The sequence below is a fragment of the Gopherus flavomarginatus genome, chromosome 8 (assembly GCF_025201925.1).
Source record: "Gopherus flavomarginatus isolate rGopFla2 chromosome 8, rGopFla2.mat.asm, whole genome shotgun sequence".
In the NCBI taxonomy this organism is placed as follows: domain Eukaryota; kingdom Metazoa; phylum Chordata; order Testudines; family Testudinidae; genus Gopherus; species Gopherus flavomarginatus.
Window position 1 is genome coordinate 90,358,357 of NC_066624.1, and position 12,129 is coordinate 90,370,485.

At 41.3% G+C, this 12,129-nt stretch overlaps 1 protein-coding gene across 3 annotated transcripts in view; it reads left to right on the forward strand.

Annotated features, from left to right (window-relative positions):
* The window catches only part of LEKR1 (leucine, glutamate and lysine rich 1), a 118,773-nt gene that overhangs the window by 28,016 nt on the left and 78,628 nt on the right, over nt 1-12,129 (forward strand). The window lies entirely within an intron of this gene.

Genomic DNA, 12,129 nt, shown 5'->3' on the forward strand with positions numbered 1-12,129 from the left:
ATCAATCATATCTACTAATAACATTAGGAAGGGGCTATTGACCATTAGTAATACTTCAGAACATATCCGTTTGCACTGAAGAGTCCCTTGCAAATATTTCTTTGCTTTTCATAAAATTCTTTATGTTGTTGGCACCAGTTATTAACATGTCACATGCAGCTCCCACTCCATGCAGACTTCCTCCTGTGTTCAGCATGAACATATGTTAGTTGTGAAGAAAAGATGTTCAGTTTCACAGTTTATTGAAATATAAGAATGTAGAAGGGAGCACTGTGTTCTCAAGATTCTCTTTTAGTGCCAGGAGTTAATGATCCATTGAGCTCTAGAGGTCTCTGTGGTCCCTCATGCTAATTATGGCTAAATTAACAAGTTTATTCCCCCCCACCATCAATAACGGGAGACAGTATGCAACTATTCAGATTGAATCCCAGCAGGAGGTATAATTATACTTTTTATCCATTAAAGTAGGCCTCCTGATAGCCAGTATCTCCAGTCAGATTGAGGTTTTTTTATTTTTATTTAAAGTTGGGAGCTTTTTCCTAACAAGATCCGGTATAGTACTTTTAATTCAGACAGGTAGTCCTTATAACCATTAAAGCATTTAATTCCTTAGCAACTTCAAGAAATATTTATCTTTCAATTAAACATCAAAGTCTAGTCTGCAATGACAATCTCAGGACGCAATACTCATGGCTCCTGTATTGAGATCTGTTAGATGGCCACATAGTCATCAATACATAAATTCACCAAATTCTGCGTATGTGTCATCCAATCTTAGTTGGTCTGGTCCCTTGGTATAACTAAAGGCATGTCTGTACAATGCCATGCCCAAGCTATTCCTTAGCAAGTTGAATCTAGTGTGGATAATAGTAACAGTGAAGAAGTGCAGTGCAGGCTTCAGCACAGACCTGGGTACATACTGGGCTCACTAGCCTGCTTTGAAGCTCGCATTGCCTTACGTTCCCTGCTATTGTTACAAGTGCTGCGTGGATTCAGGCTAGCTTGGGTAGGCTACTCCGTGTAGATTTTGCTCTGTAAGCACACTCTTAGTCTAACATGAACCCAGGGAAATACAGCCTAGATGGAGTTACTATAAGGTGGGTGCATAACTGGTTGGAAACTCGTTCCCAGAGACTAGTAGTTAGTAGTTCACAGTCATGCTGGAAGGGCATAACGAGTGGGGTCCCACATGGATCACTTCTGAGTCTGGTTCTGTTCAATATCTTCATCAATCATTTAGATAATGGTATAAGGAAACACTTATAAAGTTTGCGGATGATACCAAGCTGGGAGGGGTTGCAAGTGGTTTCGAGGATAGGATTAAAATGCAAAATGATCTGGACAAACTGGAGAAATGGTCTGAAGTAAATAGGATGAAATTCAATAAGGACAAATGCAAAATTCTCCACTTAGGAAGGAACAATCAGTTGCACACATACAAAATGGGAAATGACTGCCTGGGAAGGAGTACTGCAGAAAGAGATCTGGGGGACATAGTGAATCACAAGGTAAATATTAGTCAACAATGTAACACTGTTGCAAAAAAAGCAAACATCGTTCTGGGATGTATAAGCATGAGTATTGTAAGCAAGACATGAGAAGTAATTCTTCCGCTCTACTCCGCGCTGATTAGGCCTCAACCAGTGATGAGCTGCCAAAATCTTAACAACCGGTTCCCTATGAAAAGTTCTGATTTAAGGGATGTGCCCCAGCATGTATTTTTTGTACCCGTAGGGTTACCATGCATCCATATTTTCCCGGGAGGAATTAACATTTTTTTTTTTTTTACATTTAATAATTCCTCCTGGACGGCGATTTAAGAACCAAAAAGCTTGACATGTCCGGGAAAATTTTGCTGTATGTTAACCCCACCTAAAGTTCTTTTTAAAAAAGATGGGCCTGAACTAGGAATGAGCTCTGTTTCACATGTGTAGGTCCCCGCCACTCTCTGGGGGTGTGCTAGGGTGACCAGATGTCCTGATTTTGTAGGGACAGTCCCAATTTTTGGGTCTTTTTCTTATATAGGCTCCTATTACCTCTCACCCCCTGTCCCGATTTTTCACACTTCCTGTCTGGTCACCCTAGGGTGTCCACATGTGTGGGTCCCAGTTGCTCCCTGTCTCCCTCATTGAAGCAGGTGTGCAGGCTTACTGCCCTGAGAACTGCAGGGCACCAGTGGACGTGGGGCCGGCTGCAGACGGGCACAGGGCAGGGCTAGCTGGAGGCAAGGGGATGTGAGATTCCCTGGAGACGGGGTGTGGGGCTGGCTGGAGGCAGGGCAGGGGCTGACTGGATGTAGGGGCTGGCTGCAGGCAGGGCAGGGGATGCGGGGCTGGCTGGAGACAGAGGGATGTGGGGCTGGCTGGCTTCGGGCAGGGCCGCAGTGGGGTGCAGCAGGGGCTGGCTGCAGGCAGGGCCGGGGGCGCGGGGCTGGCTGCAGGCAGGCAGGGGGTGTGGGTTTGGCTGCGGGCAAGGGGTGCAGGTACTCACGGGGAGAGCGGCTCAGAGCAGCCCAAGCAGCAGGACGCAGCCCAGGCCTAGCAGAGCAGCCAGGGACCCACCAGGCAGCAGCGGACGCCCCAGGGCCAGGGGTCAGGGGAGCAGCAGCAGTAACAGGGCCCATGCCTAGGGCCAGGCGGCGGTCCACATGGCTCCCGCAGCACAGCGCCCCCAGTAGCCGGAGGAGTTACATCAATTCCCGGCCAGAGCCCATCAAAGCTGCAGCGCCTCCTCCTCACAGGGAAGTGGGTTAACAACCAGTTCTAAAACTGCTTCAAAATGTAACAGCCGGTTCGTGCGAACCAGTGCAAACTGGAGTATTTTGTCCAGTTCTGGGCACCACATTTCAGGAAAGATGTGGACAAATTAGAGAAAGTACAGAGAAGAGCAACAAAAATGATTAAGGGTCTAGAAAACGTGACTTATGAGGGAAAATTGAAAAAATTGGGTTTGTTTAATCTGGAGAAGAGAAGACTGAGGGGGAACATAACAGTTTTCAAGTACATAAAAGGTTGTTACAAGGAGGAGGGAGAAAAATTGCTCTTCTTAACCTCTGAGGATAGGACAAGAAGCTCAAATTGCAGTAAGAGTTGTTTAGATTGGACATTAGGAAAAACTTCTTAACTGTCAGAGTGGTTAAGCACTCAAATAAATTGCCTAGGGAGGTGTGGAATCTCCATCATTGGAGATTTTTAAGAGCAGGTTAGACAAACACCTGTCAGGGTTGGTCTAGGTAATACTGAGTCCTGCCTTGAGTGCAGGGAACTGGACTAGGTCAGTGTTTCTCAAAGTCGGTCTGCTGCTTGTTCAAGGAAAGCCCCTGGTGGTCTGGGCCGGTTTGTTTACCTGCCATGTCTGCAGGTTCGGCCGATCCCAGCTCCCTACTATTGTAGTGGAAAATATTTCATCATTATCATGTGATATAAATACATCATCTGTTTTTTCCTCAAATACAGAACAGAATTATTATTATTTATTGAAAACTTCTGGATGCAACACTTCTTGAGTTAGGAAATTGTCATATATATACTTCTTAGAAATTCCAAGAATGTTTTAGTGCTGGCAGCATGAGAACTCCAGTATGTGTGTCTCAAATTGAAGATGCAGATTGTAAAAATCAAATTATCTATTTATTATTATTGTTTTATTATTTGAATGACAGTAGTTTCTACAGGTCCCAGTCATGAATTGGGGCCCCGTTGTAGTAGACACTACGCAAACACAGTAATGCAGGCAGGTATACCCATTTCCCAAACCATTCTGCTACTGTACCTCAGCAGTGTCGTATGATAGATATCCTGTCATGGCTCCCATAAATGGAAACTGCAAATTATAATTGCATGGAATTCTGTGTGTAGACTAGCAGCTATGTTGAGACCATCAGACTCATTTCATCTGTGATCTGAACTGATTTAAATCCATGTCCCAAGTGGTTAACTGGGTATATCACACAGACCCTGAGAACTTCTAACAAATTTGATGTACTTTTTTTTACTAAACTTTTTAGAATGTACACATGGTAACATATCGTGTTTTCTTTTAGTGTTTTGCTTTTTAATATGGAGACATTTATTAAGAATAATATACTTCATATGCAGAAAAAAATTACTCACTGCATGGAAAGGAAAGAGGGAAAAAACAATGAATTTGAACTTTACATGAAGTAATGAGATTTTTAATACTGATAAAAATAACAACATTGTATGCTAGCACAGTTGAATCCTACTGTGCGGCAACATTTGATTTACATTTGCAAACCTGTGGGAAAGGATGGTAACAGGAGTAGGTGACTGAACAAAGATTAAATTAAATTCGTCATTTGTGTGTGAATTCCTTTGCTCTAAGCCTGAGTATATTTATTTGACTATTTTGTATTTGTTTTTTAACTTTGATTTAATACTTTACAAGTAGAAATCTTTTGAGTGTCTCAGTTACTTTTTTTTCTGTAAAGTAATGGACATAATAGACATCTGAAAAAAGCTTTGAGGATTTTTAAATGAGAAACAAATGTATTTCATATTATATGGGTCCAGTCTTCCATCCCTTAGTTAGGCAAAAATCCCATTGAAGTCAGCTTGAGTTTTGCATGAGAGAGGACTGTAAATTCAGACCTTTTAGCAGGACCAGCCCTATATATTTTTAAACAGTGTTAGAATCTTCTAAGGGTGTCGGTTTCTTCAGTTCTCATCTTCCCTCACTTCCTCAAGATAAGACTGTCTCTCTCACTTCATCAATCTTATAAAAAAAAGAAACATTTTTTGTTAGTGTCTCATGATCCTACTACTGCAGAGGCCAAGTGATAAGGGGCATCATGAGCAACTGTGCTGTTCTCATGTCTCTTGTACCCTTCTGCCCTTTTAATATTTTCTGTGCAAATGCAATTTCTTGTAGATACATTTTTCAATTTTTTGGGGGGGCTAAAGAAGTGTTCTTTGTTTATGAATAGCTTCAAGTCAGAGCACAAGCAGGATTTAGATTAGTGGTTCTCAAACTGTGGGTCAGGACCCTAAAGTGGGGCTTTGGCTTTGGCCCCCCATGCTGTGGGGATGGGACTCAGGCAGACTCAGGCTTCAGTCCTCCTCTCCTGGGATCATGTCGGAATTTTTCTTTGTCAGAAGGGGGTCGCAATGCAATGAAGTTTGAAAACCCCTGAATTAGATGTAATTGAACTGGTTATTACTCTCTGCATAGCACACCCTCTTGAATCGAGTCACAAGACTATCTGAGTACAGCAAAAGCACAGTCTTAAATTACTCTGTTTTCTCTTTTTTTAAGAAACTTGTAACAATAGATATTTGTGAAGCTGTTTTTATAGTTACACCAGTTACACACAGCATGTAAGATTAAGAGTGAAAGATTTGTTGCTTGCCATTTGTCTGAATATTTATGATTTACTGAGGATATAGAATTTTTAAAACCTACTGTCATCTCATGGAAAAATAGATAAAATGTTATTCAGTCTGTTTCCTGCCCGCCCTCCTCCATGTTTATTAGGACATTAGCGGTAAAAAAGCATCTTTAATTTCTTTGTAGTTCATCTATTTGTATTTCTATTGCTTATTCCTTCCTTGAATTGTAATAATTTGCTTGTGGCATCATAATTAGTTGGTGTGGAGATTATTCTGGGTTATGATTTCTTATTTCATAACAAGGAAGATGCAAAATAACAATATTTACATTCTTTGAGATACCATGTAAGACCTCATCGTGCCATCCTTTTTCAAGCAAAATAGGAAACTTCAGTGGAACTTTTGTGTGATTGAGGGTATGCAGGATAGAGCCTCGCTCAAAATTGAACAAGTCTGGCCAGTAATTGACTGACTCCCTCTTCTAGTTCTAATAATACCAGCCCAGTGAATGACTTCACTGCAAGTCAGTAAGGAATATCATTTTTCACAGGCTTGTATAGGCAACAAAAATAATTGTCTAAATGAGAGATACTTGCAAAGGATGGTCCTTTGGGCATTCAGCTAAAACTGATAGCTTTACTGAAACCTAAAGATGGAATCAGTAGCCATGCAGAATAGATTATAAATTCAAAGGGCATTTGTTGGAAACGAACATTTAAAGCTAAACAGAAATAGGATTTTTAAAGGAAAGCTACTTGCTGGTGTTAACAAGTCAAGCTAAATATCCAGTAAAACATGCTTAGCAGGTATCTGTGCACATTTCCAGGGCGGTGAGGGGAGATTTCCACAGTTCCAGGCTGTGTTGCAACTGTCTCTGAGTAAATAAACCTTAGTTTCCAGCATAGTTAGTCTAGCTCTTTTCATGAGCAATAAATTTCATTGAAAGATAAATAAAATATATAAAAGTCCTCCCTGTCACCTGAGTACTGAACTAAAGTGTGTCAAAGAATGTAATCTCCTTTTCAATCTGAAAAAAACTAAGCAGATGCCAATATTATTCACACTCTGGAGAGCAGAGGCAGTGAGCTTCATGTTTCCTTTTTGAATAGATTAGCGTTCTCGTCCTGCTCTGTTTCTCCCTATCTTTCCTGTATAAAAATTAATAAATACTGAATTCTTTCTGGTGCAGAAACAACAGGGAGTCCTTGTGGCACCTTAGAGACTAATAAATTTATTTGGGCATAAACTTTCATGGGCTAAAACCCACTTCATCAGATGCATAGAGTGGAAAATACAGTAGGCAGGTATAAATACACAGCACATGGAAAGATAGGAGTTGCTTTACCAAGTAGGGGGTCAATGCTAACAAGCCAATTCAATTAAGGTGGAAGTGGCCTATTCTCAACAGTTGACAAGAAGGAGTGAATACCAAGGGGGGAAAATCACATTTGTAGTGCTAATGAGTTTAGTGTAATCAAGGTGGCCCATTTCAAACAGTTGACAAGAAGTTGTGAGTATTAGCAGAGGGAAATTAGTTTTTGTAGTGACCCATCCACTCCCAATCTTTATTCAGGCCTAATTTGATGGTGTCCAGTTTGCAAATTAATTCCAGTTCGCAGTTTCTCTTTGGAGTCTGTTTTTGAAGTTTGTTTGTTTGAAGAATTGCCACTTTTAGGTCTGTTGTTGAGCATACAGGGAGACTGAATTGTACTCATACTGGTTTTTGAATGTTATAATTCTTGATGCCTGATTTGTGTCCATTTATTCTTTTGCATAGAAACTGTCCGGTTTGGCCATTATACACGGCAGAAGGGCATTGCTGGCACATGATGGCATATATCACATTGGTAGATGTGCAGGTGAATGAGCCCCTGATGGTGTGGCTGATGTGGTTAGGTTCATTCTGCTGAGCTGCATTGGCTGCAACTTGTATATATGGACAAGAGAATTGTTAGTGGATCAGCCTCCTACAGATACAGATTCAGCTCACAAGTAAACAGGGATGTTTGCCAAAGACACTCTTTTCACAAAGTAAGAAGACTTAAAGTTTTGCTTTGTGCTGGAATGTACCTGGATAATTGATTTAATTGCTACATTCTTGCTGCTTAGCACTGAAAGCTTTATATCATTGCAGTCCACAAGCAAAATGTTTTATAACTGTAGCCTTTGATCTTTGGAAGTACTTAACTGCAAGCCAGATTGTGAGTCTCTTACTTATGCAAGTGGTACTAGTGGTAATGAAGTTAATGAAACTATTCACGTAACTGCTCAACAATGTGAGTAAGGGGCTCACAATCTGGTATATGTTGAGAATCCCTTGCTGAAGAATTAGTATTTTTCAGGACAAAAACGAAACCCTCATATGTGTTTTGTACAGTTCCTAGTGCACTAGGTCCTTACTGGGCTTTTGGATGCTGCTGTAATACAAATGAATAATAATAATAAAACAAGAAAAAATCAGTCCCTGTATTGCTGTATTAATTTAGGTAAACCCACCATGAAATACCCAGTGCACAAGTAGCTGTGTCACCCCTGCCCTCTAACATGGGGTGCCCTTTACACTGCTTTGCTGTGGTTGCCTCCACTCCTGGACTGCTTGCAAACAGTCTATAGCAGGTAAGTTGCTCCCAGATATGGCTGTGTGCACTTATGGCCTGCCAGTCACACCTAGGCTTTTACCAGCCTGAATTGTACTGAAAGGTGACCTCAACACACTCCCAGTCCCAGATTTCCCCCCCAGAAATATATGTTTTTATCAATAGAAATGATATGCACAAATCCTGCTATCTCAAATGGAGTTTTCCCCAAACACTTCATTCAAACACACTGGTCTAGATAAAAGAATAAAACAAGTGTATTAACTACAAAAAGATAGGTTTTAAGTAAATACAAGTAATGAGGCATAAAAGTCATAAATGGTTACAAGAAAAATTAAGATGAAACACAACTAGTACCTAATTTAACAAAGTGTGTTAAATTCAAAGTAAAGTTTTTCTCACCACATGCTCTCAAGAGTTTTACTGCCAAACTTGTTAGACCAGACACCCTTCTTCTGTTGAATAGCTGCTTCCTTTGTTCTTTCTGGTGCAGTGAATTGATGAACAGAGCAAGGGTGAGTACCACCTTAGGGCATTTTTATAGTGTCAGTCTCCCTCTTAGAAAACATTTCCAACTGAGATTTGGGAGACAAAAAGTCTATGTGGACAGGAACTGTTTGTTTGCTAAACTATGTATCCTGCTCTTAGTCAAAGCTCTCCAGCTTTATTCTGAATGAAGGGTGGCTGTTACACCAACCAGTTTCATTGAAGTTTCACCCAACTCCCAGCATAACAATAACATTAATTTGTATGGGTTCATTTGAATCTTTTCTCCATCCTGGATGATGTTTATAGAAATATCATGTCCTGCGAGCTGGGAAATTGATGATTTTCAGTATTTTGTTACATGTTATACACAGTCTTTCTTACTCACACTCCTGCCTGGACTCTGCTAAACTCCATATCAGAATTTATTTTCATGCAGGAGCTTCATAATGAAAACAAAAGCCCTAGATTAAGGTGTGCAGGTGTAAATATGTTAAAATCCCCAGTTCCAGGTCTAGTGGCCTTTTCCGTGCTCTGATTACTCCCTTACAATTTATATACAATTCAAGGGTGGCACTTGATCATGAGACGATTATACCATTTAAAATGTATAAGGGCCTAATGCTGCCCACAGTTACACAATGCAACCTCATTGACTTCAGTTAAATGGCACAAAGTCAGGCTAGAATTCGTCCTGATTCTTTTCATTTTCTTCTTCACTGCTAGTGTGGTGAAGTTCATATCCATTGCGGCCAGAGAGAGATGAGAGGGGAAATGAGACCTCACAATATGCCACTGATCAGCTCGCTATGTCTCACCAGCCACTGTCTGTGATGGAGTGGCTTGAACTATTTTGGCCTGGAGGCTTCATATCAGGCTTGGAATCGCTTCACAGCTACTTCTCAGCTTGCGTGGTAGAAGATTCCTCTTGCCTCAAAAGTGACTTGCAAAGCTTTTTTGAATTTGTTCACTTCTTCAGCTTATGAGACTGATGGGCTCTGAAGAGCCACTGCTGATTTATATATTTCTATCAAAGCCCTTGCTTTTCATGATTTTTTTAAATTAAAAAATATTGGCTCTGGCCTCTTCTCAGAGAAACACAAGAGTGAGGGGCTCATCCCACTGTGACCTCATTGCTATTTGCATGCCAAGCATTTGCAAAGAAAATTCCCCTTTCTTACACAGGTTTCAGTGTGGCAGCCATGTTAGTCTGTATCAGCAAAAACAATGAGGAGTCCTTGTGGCACCTTAGAGACTAACAAATTTATTTGGGCACACTCTCTCAACATATTGCTGCATTATCTTGGCTACAGCTGTCACATTGCTGCCTCTCACCATAGAGCTGGAGAGGGACAAAACTCAGCCTATTTGCAGCTCAGATTATAGTCAGTGATTAACATGTCCTGGGGAATGCTATGTCACACAAAGAGGTGTGTCCAAAAGATACAATTCAGGCCTGGTCTACACCTGAAACTTAGTTAGACCTAGCTTCGTCACTTGGGTTGTGAAAAATTCACATTCTGAGCAATGTAGTTAAGCAGATCTAAGCCTTGGTATAGACACCATTAGGTTGACAGAAGAATTCCTCTGTTGACTTACCTACCCCCTCTTGAGGGGATAGATTTACTACAGCAGAGGGCGGATTTCATTTACTACAGCTTCTGTCACTGTAGCAATTGTCTACACTACAATGGCATAGCTGCTGCACTGCAACAGCACTTGTAGCACAGACATAGCTTTGGAAGACAGAAAAATCTGCTTGTCTGTTGCTGTTTAGGGGAGGATGTAAATATGTGACACACAGAGAAAGACAAAGTGTAAATGGCATGGTAAGTATAATTGTTTTTCTACATTGTACTAGGGAGGAGGAGTCAAAATCAATAAAATTATTCTTTGAGAGTTTACTTTGGAGTGAGGGGAATGTGGTTGGTTTCTTTATTAATTTAATTGCCTTTGTGATTTTAACTTTTTAAGCACCTGATTTTGAGTGTGCTGCTCTCCTATGCAACTTACTATGCCTGCTCGTTATTTTGGCCTTCGGTAAACCTTACACAAGTTAATAATGCCATGATTTCATTTTGAATAAATATCATTATACTTTCTGTGGCAACATAAAAAGATTTGATTTTAACAGTATTAGCACTGTTCAAATTCTGTGCAGTACTGAATATATAAGGACTAAAGAATGTAATGTAGAGGAGTACTAATATTTATTCTGAGTTGTTAGTAAAAGAGAATGAACATCTTGAAAAAATATATTTAACAAGTAAGTTGGTTCTGATCTTATAAAAATCAGTCTTTTTTAGACCTATCTAGATGCAAAATGAAGCTAAGGATCCTCCCTTGTGAATCCTGGAAGGTTCTGGAGTGCTAAGATGGTGGTTGTTGCCACAAAGGCAGCTATTCCTTGTCCTCCCTAGGGTATAGGCATAGGAGCTCATGGTGGGGAGATATGTTGAACCCTTGTGTTTGACACAGTTCCAGCTTGTTTGGGTTTTTTCCTTATTTTCCCCTCTCCGCTTCGGTATTATTTATCTCATTTGTCATTTCCTCCCTTTATCTCTGCCACTTTTGCCCACTCTAATCTCATATTTTGTTCATGATATTTGGGGAGCACTTCAAGGCTTTTCTTTGGGTTTTTCTTATTCTGTTTCAGATGTATCTTCATTGCCAAAAAAGAGAGTGGTTTTTACAGCGAAATAACTAACTCGTGTTAATTATCTCACTGTAAAATCCTGGCAGCAACAAGGCACAGGCAGTGATGTTTATCACGATGTAGCTAGACAAGGTTAACGCTGTATCTCCCACCTGCATATGAGCTCTTTTAAACCTAGTCTACACTACACAGTTTTGTCGACAAAGTTAGGTTTCTTTGACCCAACAGTGGAGGAGTATCAGGGCCAGCGCAACCCATTAGGCAACCTAGGTGGTTGCCTAGGGCACTAACATTTGGGGGAGGTGGTCGCCCTGGTCATTGTCGGTATTTTGGGAGCGGGACCATCTGCCGCCTCTGTCGAGGGTACCATTTAGGGGGCGGGGCCTTCTGCCACGTAGGGCGCCAAAAAAGCTGGCGGCGCTCCTGAGGAGTATGCACACCAGTGCTCTGCTCACTAATTTAACTTTCCTGCTAAGCTGACGTCATAAAACCACCTCAACAAGCGGCATAAAGGTTTTTGCGACAAAGAGCGATGCAGTATCAGTGTAGACACTACGCTTGCTTATGTCTCCCTAAGTGACCTCCATTGTGTCTCACAATGCCCATCATGACCACTCTAGTAAGCAGTTTCTACTCCGCTGCACTGCAGCCAGGTATACAGGCATGGGCCCCGTCTCTTTAAAGCCCCGGGAATTTTTGAAATTTCACTTCCTGTTTGCTCAGCCTGCACAGCTCACATTGCATCTTCACAGCTGACCATGCTCGTTACGTTACAGCTCACATTGCATCTTCTGCAGCAAATGGGCTCGAGCATGGAGTACACTGGAGTTGCTGAATGTGTTGGGTTTATGGGGAGAAGAGGATGTGCAGTCGCAGCTCCAATCCAGCTGTAGAAACTTTGACACCTACGAGCAGATTTCTCATCCGTGCCATGAGCAGGGGCACAAAAACGACATGCAGCTGTGCCATGGTAAGATAAAGGAGTTGAGGCAAGAGATGCCAACCATCGCTCTGGTGTGGCACCAAAAAACATGCTGCTTCT